The sequence below is a fragment of the Cebus imitator genome, unplaced genomic scaffold (genome assembly GCF_001604975.1).
Source record: "Cebus imitator isolate Cc_AM_T3 unplaced genomic scaffold, Cebus_imitator-1.0 Scaffold70, whole genome shotgun sequence".
NCBI lineage: Eukaryota > Metazoa > Chordata > Mammalia > Primates > Cebidae > Cebus > Cebus imitator.
Window position 1 is genome coordinate 1,029,957 of NW_016107385.1, and position 15,975 is coordinate 1,045,931.

The following is a 15,975-nucleotide window of genomic DNA, read 5'->3' on the forward strand; positions in this document are numbered from 1 at the left end:
TAAACGCTGTTAGGATGGGAGCCTTGTGCTGTCTTGCACACAAGGACTTTGCCTCAGAAATTCAGTCCTGGGTCCACAGGCACCCAGCAGTGATTGACAATACTGTGATTTGGACTCCATCTCTGACTCCAAAAAACATCCTTTCCCAACTTAGTTCTATTTTATTAACCTAGAAAGGTACCCAATGCCTACATGTTAGAAAGCAAAGAAATCTGTGAAGTAATTTTAAGATTAAGTAAAGTAAATGATACTGAACAAGAACCAAAGCCTGTTAACAGACACGTCTCTAAATAGGATAGGGACATCAGTTCAATTCAGACACATCAATGTAGGAAAACAATATGACCCCAAACCCTGCCCAAAGCATGTCCTTGGAGGTCTTTCTTGGTATGAAAGTTGGTGCTACAGGAAATGGTGTAAGATGTAAAGAGAAATCCCCTTCCTTCCTCAAGTCAGATTCCTCTGGGAAATACCAGCTAGTGTCCAATATTCCAACCCTGTCTTTGACTGGGAAACCCAGGGCACTTTTCACAAGAATGTAAGATTTAGGTCCACATCTCCAGAGTCATTTGGAAGACTTGTGCACCATACTGTGGGTCTGGTGACATAATCTTTAGGAAGGTGAGGAGATGTGAGAAATGCAGATATATGCATTGGTACCTTGAGTTTGAACTCTAGCACCAAACTTCATCCAATCTAAATCTACAGAAGGCGATCTTGACTTGCTTTTGGAGGGAAAGGGGAATTCTAAGACTTGTCCACCCAGATTAAACTTATTTTTGGCGTTCATAACACTACAGATCGAGCTAATAGTAGATATAAGCCCATCAGGCTAATTGAAAGTCCACTGATGGAATTGGGTTTCCCTTGCACAAAGTTTCATGCCTCACGAAGTCCACTGCAATGTAGCACAGGAGCCCATGGTTTCATGAGTGCAGCAGCCTTCGCAGTCTCCCTCCCAAAACTGAATGTGGCTGGACCTTTGCACTGCTTTGTTACTTCTCCAGCTAGTGAATTCCAAAACCGTTTCCCTTTGCCCAGAAGGTATAAAAGTAGCTTTTTATTCCTAAAAACTACCAGCTGTCACACCAGTCTGGGGTATCCTCCGTTGCCTTCCCAAACTCACACCTGCCCCCACGCCCAGGCCCTGCCTGTGAGCTTCCTGACAGCGCCCCGCCCCTCCTGTTGTCTTTCCCTATGCCTTGTGCATTGATCGTTTCCCTCCTCTGTGATGCCATTGAGACTGTCACTAGCTGCTGTCTCATGTTTTTCTCAATTTTCTTATGTGTTAATCCCGTTAAACCTAAAACTCATATGCTTTTTGAGATTAGGGAAGGGATGAGATGTTGCATTTGACTAACATCAGTGTCGTAAATCTGACAGAATGAGTACCTGAGAATTGGTCTTTGGAGTCAGATGGTCTGAGTTTGAATGTAGACTCTGCCTCGGCCATGTTGCTTAACCCATCTGTGATTCAGTGTCCTCACTCTAAGATGAGCATGCTAATGGTGCCTACCTGACAGGTACTAATTAAATTAGATAATTCACCTAAAGTGCCTAGTATATTATACATCCTCCAAAATACCAGCTGCTGTTATTATCCTCACAGGCAGGCACTGTGGTAGAGTATTTTCATTTCTGGTCTCATCTATTCATCACAATAGTTTGCTGGGCAGTATAAGAGACACCATTGGGTGCCTACACACCAGCCAGCTACTGCTCCATCCCTGTTGGCAGAGTCCTGCTCTTGTTTAGGTGTTTGTCTTCTTCCTTATCCCCTAGTCCACAGGAAAGGTGATTCTGTCCTCAGCCCAGGGGTAAGTACTGAATAGTCTAAGCCAATCATGTAACCTCTTACCAGTGATTGTTCAGAGGTGGTCATGTGAGATAATTTCAGCTAATGAGGTGGGAGGAGAAGCCTGGTCTAGCAGGAGTTGGGAGCAGGGACGGTTTCCTCATTGATGCAAATAGGCATGCAGGAAGACACCCTTCTTCCTTCCCCTGGACCTTGAGGTGTTTGGACATTTGCCTGGAATTGCCATAGCTATCAAGGAAGCCAACACGGAGGGAGGGGGCCAGATCCAAGAGGAAAGAGGCAGGCGCCAATTCCCTGGCATACCTGAGTTCATACTTGAGCATTTTCTGTTATGTAAAATGGGATGTTCCATGATTGTGTTAAAGCTCTTGAGTCATGCTTTTTCTGTAACTTACAGCCCTCACAAAAGCATCCTAACTAATGCGTTAATTATTTTGCTCCCTGTGTTCCAGATGAAAAACTGAACCTCAAAGAGATTTTCAGTATTTACTCCAAGAATTAAACAGATAGCTAGTGGTCAGTAAAAGTAGAGGTGTTTTTTTTTTTTTTTTTTAGAGTTAGGGTCTCTGTCACCCAGGCTGGAGTACAGTGGTGCAATCATGGCTCACTTCAGGCTTGACCCCCCAGGCTTAAGTAATCCTCCACTTCAGCCTCCAGAGTACCTGAGACTACAGGAGCACACCAACACACCTATCTAATTTTTAAATTTTTTGTAGAGACAGCATCTCACTGTATTTCCCAGGCTGGTCTCAAACTTCTGAGCAGTCTTCCCTCCTTATCCTCCCAAAGTGCTAGGATTACAGGCACTAGCCATGGTGGCCTGCTCAAAGCAAAATCTTATACATCCCCTGTGACCTCCAGTGCCAAGGGCATCACAGATTGAATACTTGTTTAATAAGTAGGCAGCATCTTAGAAACTCATATGCTCACCAAGCTGTGCTACCCCAGAGCAATGTGATAGTCGTGCTGCAAGGCACACTGAACCATGCCATGCTTCAGCCACTTTGAATGACTTTCCAACTTGATATGCATGGTGTGTCTCATGAGTTCTTTTAAAAGCAAGAAGAGTGATTATCTAAAGTGATTCTTGTTTCTAGGGCACACTTCAACACACTCAGCTTCATGACAAGTAACACTTGCTCTTCATTTAAATAACAGGCTTTGGTTTGGTAGTTACCACTTCTTAATGTCATCTTCTTTTAAAAAGATGATATTTATACTAAAGGCTTAAGAAATCTAGTTCTTCTTTGCCACAGCAAGTTGTGCTGAATTGATCTCAGAATTTAGCTTCACTCCAAGAAAGTCACCTAAATAGAGGTCTAGGAGGAAGCTTGGGGTAGGGTATATAAGAACAAGATCAAATGGGGATGGGAGGAGAAATGTTCTAGCTTTTTCTTTCCTGAGGGGGCCTATGCCCTGTTTTAGTAGATGCCTTTCCAATTTTTATAGGGCGAAGAAGTGTACCTTTAATTGTACTGAAAGTTAACCAAGGGAAAAATACTTTAGAATGACATACTGTACAGTTTCACAGACATGGTTGAGTTCCCTTTCTTGTCCTTGCCTCATACAGCTCTGTACCAGCCAAGCTCAGTCCTCACTGAAACTGCACCTGGGCAGAACTTCAAGGGCAGTGAGCTTGACTGATAATGACCAAGTGAGGGAGTAATGGGCCAGTGACCTAAGATTGTAACAGGGCAACTGCCCTTCCGTATTATACCCATGATCGCCCAATTAATTGTTAAACTCTCGTCCTATCTTTTTTTTTTTTTGAGACAGAGTTTTGCTATCATTGCCCAGGCTGGAGTGCAATGGCATGATCTCAGTTCACTACAAACTTCAACTTCTGGGTTCAAGTGATTCTCCCGCTTCAGCCTCTTGAGTAGCTGGGATTATAGGCACGTGCCACCACACCCATCTAATTTTTGTGTTTTTAGTAGAGACGGGAGTTTCACCCTGTTGGCCAGCCTAGTCTCGAACTACTGACCTCAGGTGATCTGCCCACCTCAACCTCCCAAAGTGCTGGGATTACAGGCATGAGCCACCACGCCCAGCCCTCTCTTCCTATCTTAGGGAAATCATAGGAGAGAAGCTGAGAGGTGATGGTTACTGAGCACTTATCACATACCAGGCTCTGTTTAAGACAGAGTACGTGCACTGTTATTTGAATTCTCACAAGCTGTGTTAAACTGTCACTCTTCTTTTAATAAGTATAATTCTTACAACAATAATAGTAGGTATGTAGGAGAGAAAAAATCATTTTCTCTCTACTCTTCTTAACCGGGACTCCCTGTAACAAAAGACCGATTAACAAGAAAAAAACAAACAGGAGTTTATTAACATGTATACCTCAAGTATATGTGGGAGAAAACCCAGAGAAACGGGTAAATCTCTAGAGTAGATCTCAAAGAAAGCATTTAAGGCTGAAATGTAATCACTCTCTGAAAGAAGGGTGTGTGTGTGTGTTGGTTGAGACAAGATGGGCAGGGAAAGGACCCTAAAAGCAGGAGATGGTTTGTTACACAGATTTAAGTCCATGCCTTCTCCACTGGTTAACAGTCTCTAGTGATTTAGCAGAGGGAGACACACTTACAAATGGAGATTTCCTTTATAAATGTAAATTTCTCTTACAAAATGGTGACTTTTCAGAGCTACTTCTTTGTCTGCAGTTTCTCAAAATAACCAGCTCAAAATCATCAATATGCCAAAGAGGCATATTTTGGGCATATTCTGGTCTCCTACAGTCATATTTTGGTGTTGTATATCCTGAGCCCCACCAGAATTATTATAGACTATGAAACTCAGGTGCAGAAAAAGGATACATAACTCACCCAGAGTTTCAAGGCTAACAAGTGACAAAGTTAGAATTTAAATCCTGGTACTCTGGGTCCAGAATTCAGCTTTAATCATCACCCTATAGTGCCTTAATAGCCAAAATAATTCATGAGAAGGAACAGATGGTTTGAAAATGGGAGGCAGATGGTGAAGAGCAAAACACTTTTATCAAGCTGGTTTCATTTCTCCACCTTAACTGTGCCTGACAAGCAGCAGAGCATGGTGGGGAGGGCCTGCACCGTGGAATATCTGGATCCCAGTCTGGCTCTACCCTGACTAGTTTTTAAGTGAGGCTAACAGAGGATGAGCAGCATGCTCCCTTCTTTTTGATATTTGACTAAAATTTAATGACTTACAAACTAAGGAATACGTAAGAATTGCCAGTTAATTAAGAATCTTTAGGAGTGGGCAATAGGAATCCGCATTTCTAACTAGCTCTCCAGGTGATTCGATGCAGGTGGTCTTTGGACCATGCTTGGAAACCAGATGATCTTTGGGTCTCCTTTCTGTTCCTTATTTAATGACACCAGGCTGCAGTCACACCTCCACATCTGTGAGTTCCTCATTCCCAGATTCAACCCGCTGAGAATGGAAAATATTTGGAAAAAATTAAAAATACATCAATAAAAAATAATGCAAATAATACAGTCTAACAACTATTTATATAGCTTTTAAATTATATTAAAAATGATAAGTAATCTAGAGATGATTTCAAATATTCTGGAGGATGTATGTAGGTTATATGAAAATACCATGCCATTTTATATCAGGGACTTGAGCATCTTTGAATTTTGGTATCTGAGCTGTGTGTGTGTGTAGGGGGGATCCTGGAGCCAGTCCTCTGCAGATATGAAGGGATGACTGGTACTTGCCTATGTGGTGCTATTTCTCATCTGCTTTTGTCTATAGACAGGCAGCAGGGGTAGTGGCAAAAGCAAGGCCTGGAGTCAGGCAATTTGATGACAATGAGCCACTCACTACTCTGCCTCCAGCCCTCTTTTTTACACAAAGTAGGGCTAACGGAAACTAATAGTAATAGAAGAGGCATGGGATGGAATGCTCAGGTAATGTCGGTGTCCACCCCCTGTTCATTATGGCCATGTTCTGGTCTATGTTGTCATGTGTAAGTTAATGACATTGCAGAGAAAAGTTGCTATCTGAAGAGTCCAAAATTCTCAAGTAACATATGTGATGGCAGTTAGAATTCCCTCTTGCTTTTTTCATTTTAGTTTTCCCCACTCCCTTCTTTAGGAAGATTTTGTCCCAGCTCCCCTAGTGGCATCTGTGGAGACATGCCCGGCTCATACACAGACCTTGCTGGCTGAGCTTTTCAGGTAGGCTATGTGCGTTTAGAACTCCAGCTTTTCAGTCATTCACTTGCCCCAATTTTTTTTCTTTTCTCTCTCTTGTTCTCTCTCTCTCTCTCTCCTCTCCCCCCTAGGCTGGAGTGCAGTGGCTAAATAACAGCTCACTGCAGCCTCAAACTCCCAGGCTCAAGCAGTCCTCCCAGCTCAGCCTCCTGAGTAGCTGGGACTACAGGTTGCACCAACACGTCCAGCTAATTTTTTTGTTTGTTTGTTTTTGGCAGAGATGGAGTCTTGCTATATTGCAAAGGCTGGACTCAAATTTCTGGGCTCAAGCAATGATCCTCCTGCCTCAACCTTCCAGTGTGCTGGGATTACAGGAGTTAGTCGCTGTACCCAGCTCCCAATTTCTTAGAAAATGAAAAACACTATGGGGACTCCCCAGAAGGCAGCCTGGTTTGTGCCTGTGTGTGTGTGTGTGTGTGTGTGTGTGTGTGTGTGCACGTGTGGGGGTATGTGTGGGTGTGGGGGTTGAAAAAGACTCCTCCTGGACCAAACTTTACTCAGAATCCTCAGCCCTTTTCTGGATTACACTTTAACCTTGCCCTGATACCTAACCCAGTTTTAGTAAGAATCCAGCTAAGTCAGTTTAGCAAGAATCCCTTCACCCTTGGTATCTGATCACCTCTGACTGCTGATCATATTCCTCATCCCCGACCTTTGCTGTGTAAGTCCTCGACCTGCCCTCAGCAAGAATCCTGTGAAGTCGGGTTAGCAAGAATCCCCCTGCTGTTGGTGTCTCTTCTAAGTAATTTTCCATCCACTGATAGCCTCCCTTTACTCCTTGGCTATAAATCTCTAATTGTCCATGTATCTGGAGTTGAGCCTGATCTTTTCTCCCTATTATAATATCTCTCAATTCAATTCAAAGTCTTCCCTACCATTTTAACAAGCTTCCAAATAATTTTTTAACTCTGTGTGTGTCTATTCCAATTCTTGCTGACAAGCTGGACTTGCACACCACACACATACACACACACACATACACACACAGAAGGACCTATTTCAGAGGGGTAACACCTTTCAGTGAGGGGAACACCAGAACAAAGAGTCTGGGATGAAAAAGCAAAGTAACGCCTGCTCTCATCCTCACTATAGTAGCTGTATAGGGAATTCGCCTTTCTCTTCCTCCGTTTTCTAATCTGTAAAATGGTGATAATTATATCTATTGCATAGCATTGTTATGTGAAGGTTTATTACTAAGGTTTATTAACATTAATTATATTTCTATCATAAAATATATACACTAAAACATAAAACACTTCCATATATTTTATGTTTGTTTTTGTTGTTTAAATTGCAGTATTTGTTATTTAGAAGTTTTATTATTAACCTTTGCAAGAAGTACCATCTTTAACCTAAGTGAAGTGGAATTTTACAAGCAGCTGAGGGAGGAATCATCTGAGTAGGGTGCTTTTTTCTGCCCTGGGTCGTTAAAGACCTCAAGGAAGAATCCTTTACTCTGTAACATCTAGAAAGTTAATTTTGCTCTTTCTCTGAGCAAGAGAGAAAAGAGATGACGGGCTGCTGAATTCCTGGAGAGGTCACTCAGCAGTGCTCAGTGTTAGCTGTATTGCTCTGACTGGAACAATGGAGGGGAATTGTCTGTGCCCCAGGACCCCAGTCCTCAGGCTGCTGCTTTCCCTGGAGGAACTGCAAAGGAGTGAACTGTCTCCGAGGAAAATATCTGCTGGAGACAATGAGAGCAGGGAAGGTGGGGACAGTGGAGTGGCCCTCTGGAAGGCGCTAACTCACCTCTGCACTGGAGAAAGCCTCCTAGAATAAATGTGTTTCCTGTTCTTGAGAGAAGGCTGGGCCACTAAGGAGTCACTATCTGCAGCCTTGGGGCCAAAGGAGAGGCTGACCTATGCCCTCTGGGTCACATTGTCTTAACCTTCAGGAATGTTTCCTGGAAAAATTGCTCTGAAAGTAAAGAAGAAACCTTACAGAGGAGAACCTGAGTAGAAGAAAAGTCTCTGGGAAGCCTAAGCCCTTTGGAATCACGTGTGAGAAAAAAAAAAAAAAAACCACACACACACACACACAACTTTGCAGAAAGCACCTGCAAAGCACTAAACCCTGAACCCTGCTTTGGCCCAGGGTGAGGCTGAAGACTAGGGATAGCATCTTAAAACACTACCGATTCTGGGAATGGCTGTAGGCAAGGAAGCACATGTATTTCCCCAAGTGAGCATAGGGGAGAAAAAGTAATATATTTTCTTCATCCATCAAAAGGTTCATGGTTGAGATTGCTATAACAAAAGACAGATTAACGAGAGAAGAGCATGCACATTTATTTAATATGTGCCACAGGAACCTTCAGAAATAAAGACTCAAAGAAACAGGGAGAACTGCGTATTTTTCTGCTTTGGTTTGATGTGGAGTAGACACGCAGAAGTGTGATCAGACAAAGGGGACGTGACCTCATGGTAATGAACTGGGGGAAGCTCAGCAGGCCTGTTTGTGCCGATACTTCCTGGAGTCTCTGTGTCTTCCACACCTTTTCCCCAGGTATAGGGAGGGCCCCTCTGGAATGAGAATCTTATGACCTACTTCAGAGAGCATCAGCTAGATTTTGTGGCCTGCTTCAGGGGAGAAGGGAGGCAGAAAGGGAGAGCGGCCCTCCTTCTTCTGCACTTCCTCCATTGCTAAGGTGCCATATTTTGGGATAACGTGTCCTGAACAACATGATGGGATATATGTGCAGGAGACTGGCAACTTGGTCCAATGGATTTAATATGGATGTAAAGGTGTGCAGTTAAGAGGAGTCAAAAGTCAAATTCTTTTAGGGAAAGAAATCTAAACTGGGGAGGTAGTTAACTGTGGAGCCACAGCCACTGATAAAAAGGTGTAAAAAAGTAGTTTTATAAAGAAGGATCTCACTCACTCTGTTTGTGCAGTGGGTGTCAGTTGGTTGGTTAATTAATCCTTGATAAAGGTTTTTCTAAGGCGCACCTGTACCTTTCCCTTCTCTCTCAAGGCTGCCAGTCATTGTCCCTGGCAACCACAGGGCGACCAACCTTTCCACTTTCTATATCAGATGTTGATCTCCAGAAGGACAAAGATTTCTCCCTTAAGATTAGAGAAAGTTCTCTTTGTGGGGAAAGCTACAGATGAGGAACAGAAGAAAAAATATCTTACTCCCCAAGCCACTGGCATAGCACTAGATAAACGAAAAGCCATGAAGGTGAAGAGAAAGAATGAGGTATGAAGGCCACCTGGAGTTTCTGTAGGCCGCAGGGAGGGTGGAGGTAGAAACTCAATTTCTATATTAATCTGCCCTCCTAAGGCCTGCTTCAGTTCTTTAAAGTTTCGTCTCTCCTTATGTGCTTTCTAATAGCTCACTACATATCCAGAAATTATACTTAGAACTAGTATTGCTTTTAGAAATTAGTTTGGGTCTAAGAAACTGGGGATTAGGCAAGGTAGAATAAGGCATAATTCTTTAGTTGATTTACTCGTGTCACCAAATAATTGTTTTTAATGCAGTCTCAAATATTTTCCAAAGAACATTCCTCTGTGTAATATTAATAAATAATATATACAGAGTTTTATGGTCGCATAAGTTTGGGGAATACAGAGCTCATATAAGTTATTTGGGCTTCTTTGTGATGTGATTGCTCAGAGCCCTTAATAAACTAGCATGCATTGTAAATCAAGATGGGCTGCGTGGTGAGCAGTCAGTCCCAAGCTGCTTCTTAGAATATCATGACACAATGGTGATTCAAGGGACACACTTTAAAAAACCTCAGTGATTTCTCAACCAGTTGATCTTGCTATTTGGAAGCTTCTTCCCATAATTCATACCAGAAACACCCCACACGGAGACATCATGGGGCAGGGGAAGGACACATGGGTCCGAAGTCCTGGGTTCTACGTTCTTCTCACCAGCAGTGGCAAGTGGTAGAAGGTGCTGAGCCTCAAGTTTATCATCTGTAAAATTGGGTAATCATGGCCTTACTTTGCTTGCAGGGCAATAGTCGGGAATCTCAAAGGAGACATTTGAAATAACACAAATGTATGTTAGTGGTTGTTATGATAACATACAGCCTAACTGAGGGTGAAAAATTCCTTACCTTTCTTGTTTGGATAATGTTTCATGGCAGGGATGTCTTTCTTTGTAGCTTATTGACTCTATGAAATCAACAAAAGTTTGAACGCCTGTTTTGTAATAGAGCATTGCTTAAGTTGATTCTAGGAGAACTATGCTGAGATTCATAACTACCTTCTTGTAATACCTAATTCCCCATATTGCTTGTCTTGGCATTACTTAGGAATGTAACGTCAATGCATAATTCCCTTTGGTTGTTTGAACATGCTCAGTGCGATAGTCCTTTTTACCTAGTATTCATGGCCACTAATGAATCGTTTCCTCATTAAACGAACCAGTTGAGTAACACATGTGACTTCAGGGGCAGAGTTTGCTGGAGGGTATTTCTCCCTGTCACTTCTGTGAAATTGGCTTTCTTCCTTTCAGATTTGATTTTTGTAATTACTTTCCCAAAGATAAAAGCTAGCCTTGGTTTGGGTCACTGTAGAATAGCCCTGGGCATTTTTAGACTGGGAGGCATTCACCTCTGCTTGTCTCAGGGTGTTATCAGAGCTACGCTGGAAAAGATGTGTTTGCAGAGACGTTTAAGTTTGACATTTCTTTGTGTACATGCTCTTGAAAGGTTTGGGTTAAGGCAATCAAACTAAGTTGGGAGTCAAGGGCATAGAATCCTGGCAAACCCGAGCAAAAGTAGTGGTAGTACACCCTGCATAATAATGCCATTCATAGCAATTCCTGTGAGCTACGCACTGTTCTCTGGACGCCATATAGATTAACTCCTTTCATTCTCAAAATAACACTGTGCGGGTGAACCATTATTTGCCTGATTCTACATGTGAGGGAGGTAGCAAGTTTACATCTCCCACTCCAGTGTTCTGGTTTCAGGGATAGTAAGTGATGTCCTGGTATGTGGCCATAGGCAATCTGCCTTTACTAATCAGAGCTCTAGAGTGATCCTCCTAGCGACTCAAATAATTCATTAGCTAGTCAGATTTTCTCAAGAATTTAGAGTCATAGAGATAAAAGCCTATATAAAAGCTCTAGGGGTGAGGCAGCTATTTTGATTTCAAGTAGAGGAGAAAGTAGAGAGAGATCTTCTGCGGAGAGGCAGAGAAAAGAAAGAGCCACTTGATCTTAAGAAATGGAAAAAGCAGTGAAACACTCCAACTCTGGGATCTGTTAAGCCTGGATTAGACTCTGGACTCTTTGTTATTTGTGAACTTGGACAAATAACCTAACTTCTCTAGGACTCAATTTCTTCACCTTGAAAGGAGAAATGATGGTATCTCTGCCAGTGACTTGCTTAGCATAGTGCCTGGCACACAGTAAATCCTCAGAAAATAATAGCTATAATCATTGTTATTAATATTTCTGATGGCTTTGTGGTTCTCTTAAGGCCTTTCTTAGGTTCCTTTCCTAAGAGCCCATTGTCTGGGTCTTTATCCTCACCCTCCCTTCCCTTGAGGGAGTCTTGATGGGCATGCACAGGTTCTGGTGTGGTGCAGTAAAAACTACCACCTACCCTTTAAGACGAGCTCTTGAGAGGATGGTCTGAGTCATGTTTAGGATTTGTTCTTCATACAATCACAACAAAAGGAAGATATAAATAATTCATACTCCCACCGGTCTGTTGTCTTCTTTCGTCCTCGGGTATGGTAATCTGGAATCAATAATTTGTTTAAGTTTTCACCATGTACTCAGTCTTGCTCTGGGCTGTGTGTATGTGTGTAGGTGTGTACATATGCGGTGGTCGGAGAAGAGACAAGGGCACAGGCCTTGGATCGCCATGCCTTTCTTGGATGTGCAGAAAAGGTTCAGCCTTAACAGACATCGATGGTTGGCAATCCAAAGTGCTGAACAGCCCTATGAGATTCCTGCTTGATGGCATGCTTTTGAAAAAGCATGGATAGAATGGGCAAATGGAATCGGTAGTACCTGAGCAGAGAAAGAGTGCCAGATAGAATATGCTGATTTCATAGAGTGTATACTTTGGTAGAAAACGATGACACGTGTGAGTACCATCAGGAAGCAGCGGGATAAGCTGATGAAGGGATGTACACCCCCTCCACCTCACCACATGGGCAAGAGGGAGCCTTGGCCCTGAGCAAAGCAGCTGCTGATGTCTGAAGGCTGTTTTCATGTTCTCTGTTCTCCACTGAAAAGATTGTTTATGGAAAACCTCCTTGTCAAAGTGTGTAAAAACAAAGGACTGCTCCATCCGAAAAAAGAAAACAAAACTGTCTGATAGTATATATCAAGTGCAACCTCTTTCGAGTCCAGTGATTCTTAAATGAGGGCCTATGGAAACATTTAAAAACAGCAACAAAACAGAAGACAGATTTCCTGGACCTTATTACCCAAATTTCTAATTTGGACAGTCTGAGAAGGGTAATGGTTAAAACCTTTAAAAGTTCTTTGGAGAGATTTGCTTTGTAGTCAAATTTTGGAACCACCACTATAGATTATGAGTGCAGTTAGGATTTTTGGAATTCAGAGTTGTCAAGCACGCTTTGATAGAAGATTGAAAACCAGAAATAGATCTTGAAGATACATGATAGAGAGACGAAAGCGGGGAACATTTCAGATGGAGAACAGAGTAAATACAAGGAATTCGAACTCTACATGGCATCTGTTAGAAGGTAAGGGTAGGGATGAAACATGAAACCTATGAAACAGAAGCAGTAGGTCCAAAAGGGAGAATCACTAAGGAAGAGTCATATTGAAGTCTGCATTTACATTTGCAGATTCAGCATCATTCTGGCCTATTTTTGCAGCAGTTTCTTGCGAGGTAGGCGGAGTAGCATGCCTGCTGGCCCCTGGTCATAAAACTGAATAAACTCTATTTAGCTCTGAGAACGTCTCATTTGAACTCTTAGTTTCCATCTTCGGTGCCGTGAAACAAAACCAACTCCAAATGAGAGGAGAGGATGAACAAATGGTGTTTGCTTCAGTGATAGCTCCTTCTTTGCAAGGAAGTTCTGGATGGGCTGGTTGAGTCAAGATACCTGGAAAAGCCAGTTCAGTTCAGATTGAGCCCAGCCTTAGGTTCAATGATGACCTCCAGGAAATTGGCAGCTCAGCTGATTCACAACTTGGTTTTGTGGTACTGACACCCTCTTTTATAAGAAGGACTTACTGTGGGCAGAGGAGCCTTAGCTCAGGAAGAATTCTGAGAAACTATTAAGATTTTAAGAAAATGTGCTCTGTGTCTTTGCTATGTAACTCACTTTGAGCACAGGACTGCTGCCTCCCTTCCTCCCAAGAACTGGCAGCCCATGTACTGATCTGACGTGGAGCTCATCTTTTCTGAGACATCCTCTCCTCCCAGGCCCAGCCTCCCATGGTTTTGCTTCCGTGGGACATGCTCTTCTCTGTGTCAGATCGAAGTCTGGAAATGGCCCATCAACTTTTCCCATGGCAGATCTCCCCTACCCTGCATAATTTGAGGTCAAGCACAGGCCCTTCTTTTTTTTTTCTTCTTTTTTGAGATGGAGTCTTGCTCTGTCACCCAGGCTGGAGTGCAGTGGCACGATCTTGGCTCACTTCAACCTCTGCCTCTTGGGTTCAAGCAATTCTCCTGCCTCAGCCTCCCGAGTAGCTGGAACTACAGACGTGTGCCACCACACAGGCTAATTTTCATATTTTTAGTAGAGACGGGGCTTCGCCATATGGGTCAGGCTTGTCTTAAACTCCTGACCTCATGATCTGCCTGCCTTGGCCTCCCAAAATACTGGGATTACAGACGTGAGCCACCGCACCCGGCCAAATTGACTCTCTAAAGAGTAAATTCCATAGCAAATATACCAAAAGCTAAAGCAAATTCTATGTTTTGGACTCTGACTGCTCCCTGAATCAAAATGTTTCAGGTCTAGGAAACTACACTGTTAACAGCTATCGCTGAAGCTTCTTATGCCCACTGCTTTTCACAACTATCTAAACACAGAGCTTCTAGAGTCAACTTGCCTTAGTGTGAGTTCCATCCTGATCATTTCTTGCTTTGTGGTGTAGAGGGCAAGGGAAATGTTCTTTTTTTCTTTTCTGGGCCCTAGCATTGTATCTGAGGTCATGCTCTATGAAAAGATTGTTGTTATCAATTAGTTTGATGCATATATTTGTTAGCACCAACAGATGCAGGCACAGATATTTCCTATCTCCAGTGTTCGGGTGTGAGTTCCCTTATTTTTGTTGTCCTTGCTTCCCTTCACAAAGACGTACAACAAAACAGTAGTCTCATAACCTAGAACCTCTTATTAGAAGCGAAGGCAAGAAAATTAGCTGAGTGAGCATTTTTTTCTTCCTCTCTACATGCACAGATCTAGTGTCACTGCTGGGAGCCTTGGGCCGGGTGTGTACTCAGGTGACTCATGGGGAAGGATACATCCCAATGAAGAGCACCGTCTTTCTCAAGAAGCATGACACAGCTTCCAATTTTAGACTTTCTTTTTTTTTTCTTTTCAAAGACTGGGTTTCACCAGGTTGGTCAGGCTGGTCTTGAACTCCTGACCTCAGGTGATCCGCCCGCCTTGGCCTCCAAAGTGCTTGGATTACAGGTGTGAGCCACCACTCCCAGCCCCAATTTTAGACTTTCAAGACATCTACCAGGTCTTCTTTAGCGTAAATTGTGTCAGTGAATGGGTGAGCCTATGTGTGCGGAACAGGTTGGAGTTATCCAGAAGTGTCAGTGGCAACTCTTTAGAAGTGTGATGGATACTCTGACAAGGAGCGGTGTGTCCCATAGCACCCATGTTAAGTAGTTGAGAATCTTACTCAACTCTTCAATGGGCTGTACCTCTGTAGGGCTTAGCATAGACAAGAACCTCAGTCAGGGCAATCTGCGAAGGTCACAAATGCATCTGTCCCTGCCAGTGCCAAGGAGATGAAGGCTTTGTCTGTTTTGTTCACTGTGGTGTCTACAGTGCCTGTCAAGGAGTAGACGCTCAACATACACGTGCTGGTGAACAAATGGATTGCCTTCTTTGGAGTGAGTACAGAGCTAGACTAGAGGTATGACTTGACTACGACATGGGCCCTGTTCTGGCAGATTTTTTAGGCTGCTAGGTAAGGCAAGTCTTTGGGAAAAAACACCACCACAAAATGTAGTAAAAGATGTAGGTAAATGTCTTAGGGAGCTCTGAAGAAGACCCAGAAAGACTTCATGCTTCACCAAAGGCGTGGGAGGTGAGCTTGGATCTTGAAGGGTGTGAAGGGGCTGGTTAGCAATGGGAGAGAAGAACCTGAGCACAATTTCTACTGCTGAGGAACTTATTGCGTGGAGGGAGGGCCGGTGCAAATCCCTGGGAAGGGAGTTAGGGGGCCTGTGCAGCAGGATGCCACAATGGAGCCATTTCTGCCCATTGTGACTAAGGCACAATATGACAGTTGCCAGCTACTAAAAGGAGCATGAGACAGACCCCACCACCTCCACACCCTCTGCAGATTTACAGAAGAGACAGCCTTGAGGACCTCTTTCATATCTCTCAGCTCCCTCAGCCAGATCAAGGACTTTTCAGGGCAAAGATGCCACAAGTGTTTCCCCGTTTCCTGTGGACTGGGTGAAGGCCCCTCACAAGAGATGAGGTGGTGTCGTCTTAGGTCCCATCCAATAGGACGGGTCCTGTCTTGACAGAAGAGAGAGGAGGGCAGAAACTCCATAGAAAAGGGCGAGAGGTGCACGCCTGATACCCAGGGATGAGGAAGGAGTTGCAAGAGGCCACCAAAAACAGAGATATATTCACCGGGTTAACGGGTGCTGCAGGAGAGATGGGTCCACAAGGTGACGCATGAAGAGCCACCAAAGTGTTCCATGAGAGCAGTCACAGCACAGAGACAGCGGAATGGTGGTTGCCAGGAGCTGGAGGAGCGGGAAATAGAGAGTTTTGTTTAATGGGTATAGAGTTTCTGTTTTACAAGAT

The 15,975-nt window shown here is 43.5% G+C and overlaps 1 protein-coding gene and 1 pseudogene across 1 annotated transcript in view; both read left to right on the forward strand.

Annotated features, from left to right (window-relative positions):
* LOC119471698 (translation initiation factor IF-2-like) overlaps positions 1-15,975 on the forward strand; it is a 51,720-nt gene that overhangs the window by 23,968 nt on the left and 11,777 nt on the right. The gene's annotated exons all lie outside the window — the stretch shown is intronic.
* Positions 11,850-12,167, forward strand: LOC108306100 (annotated as a pseudogene).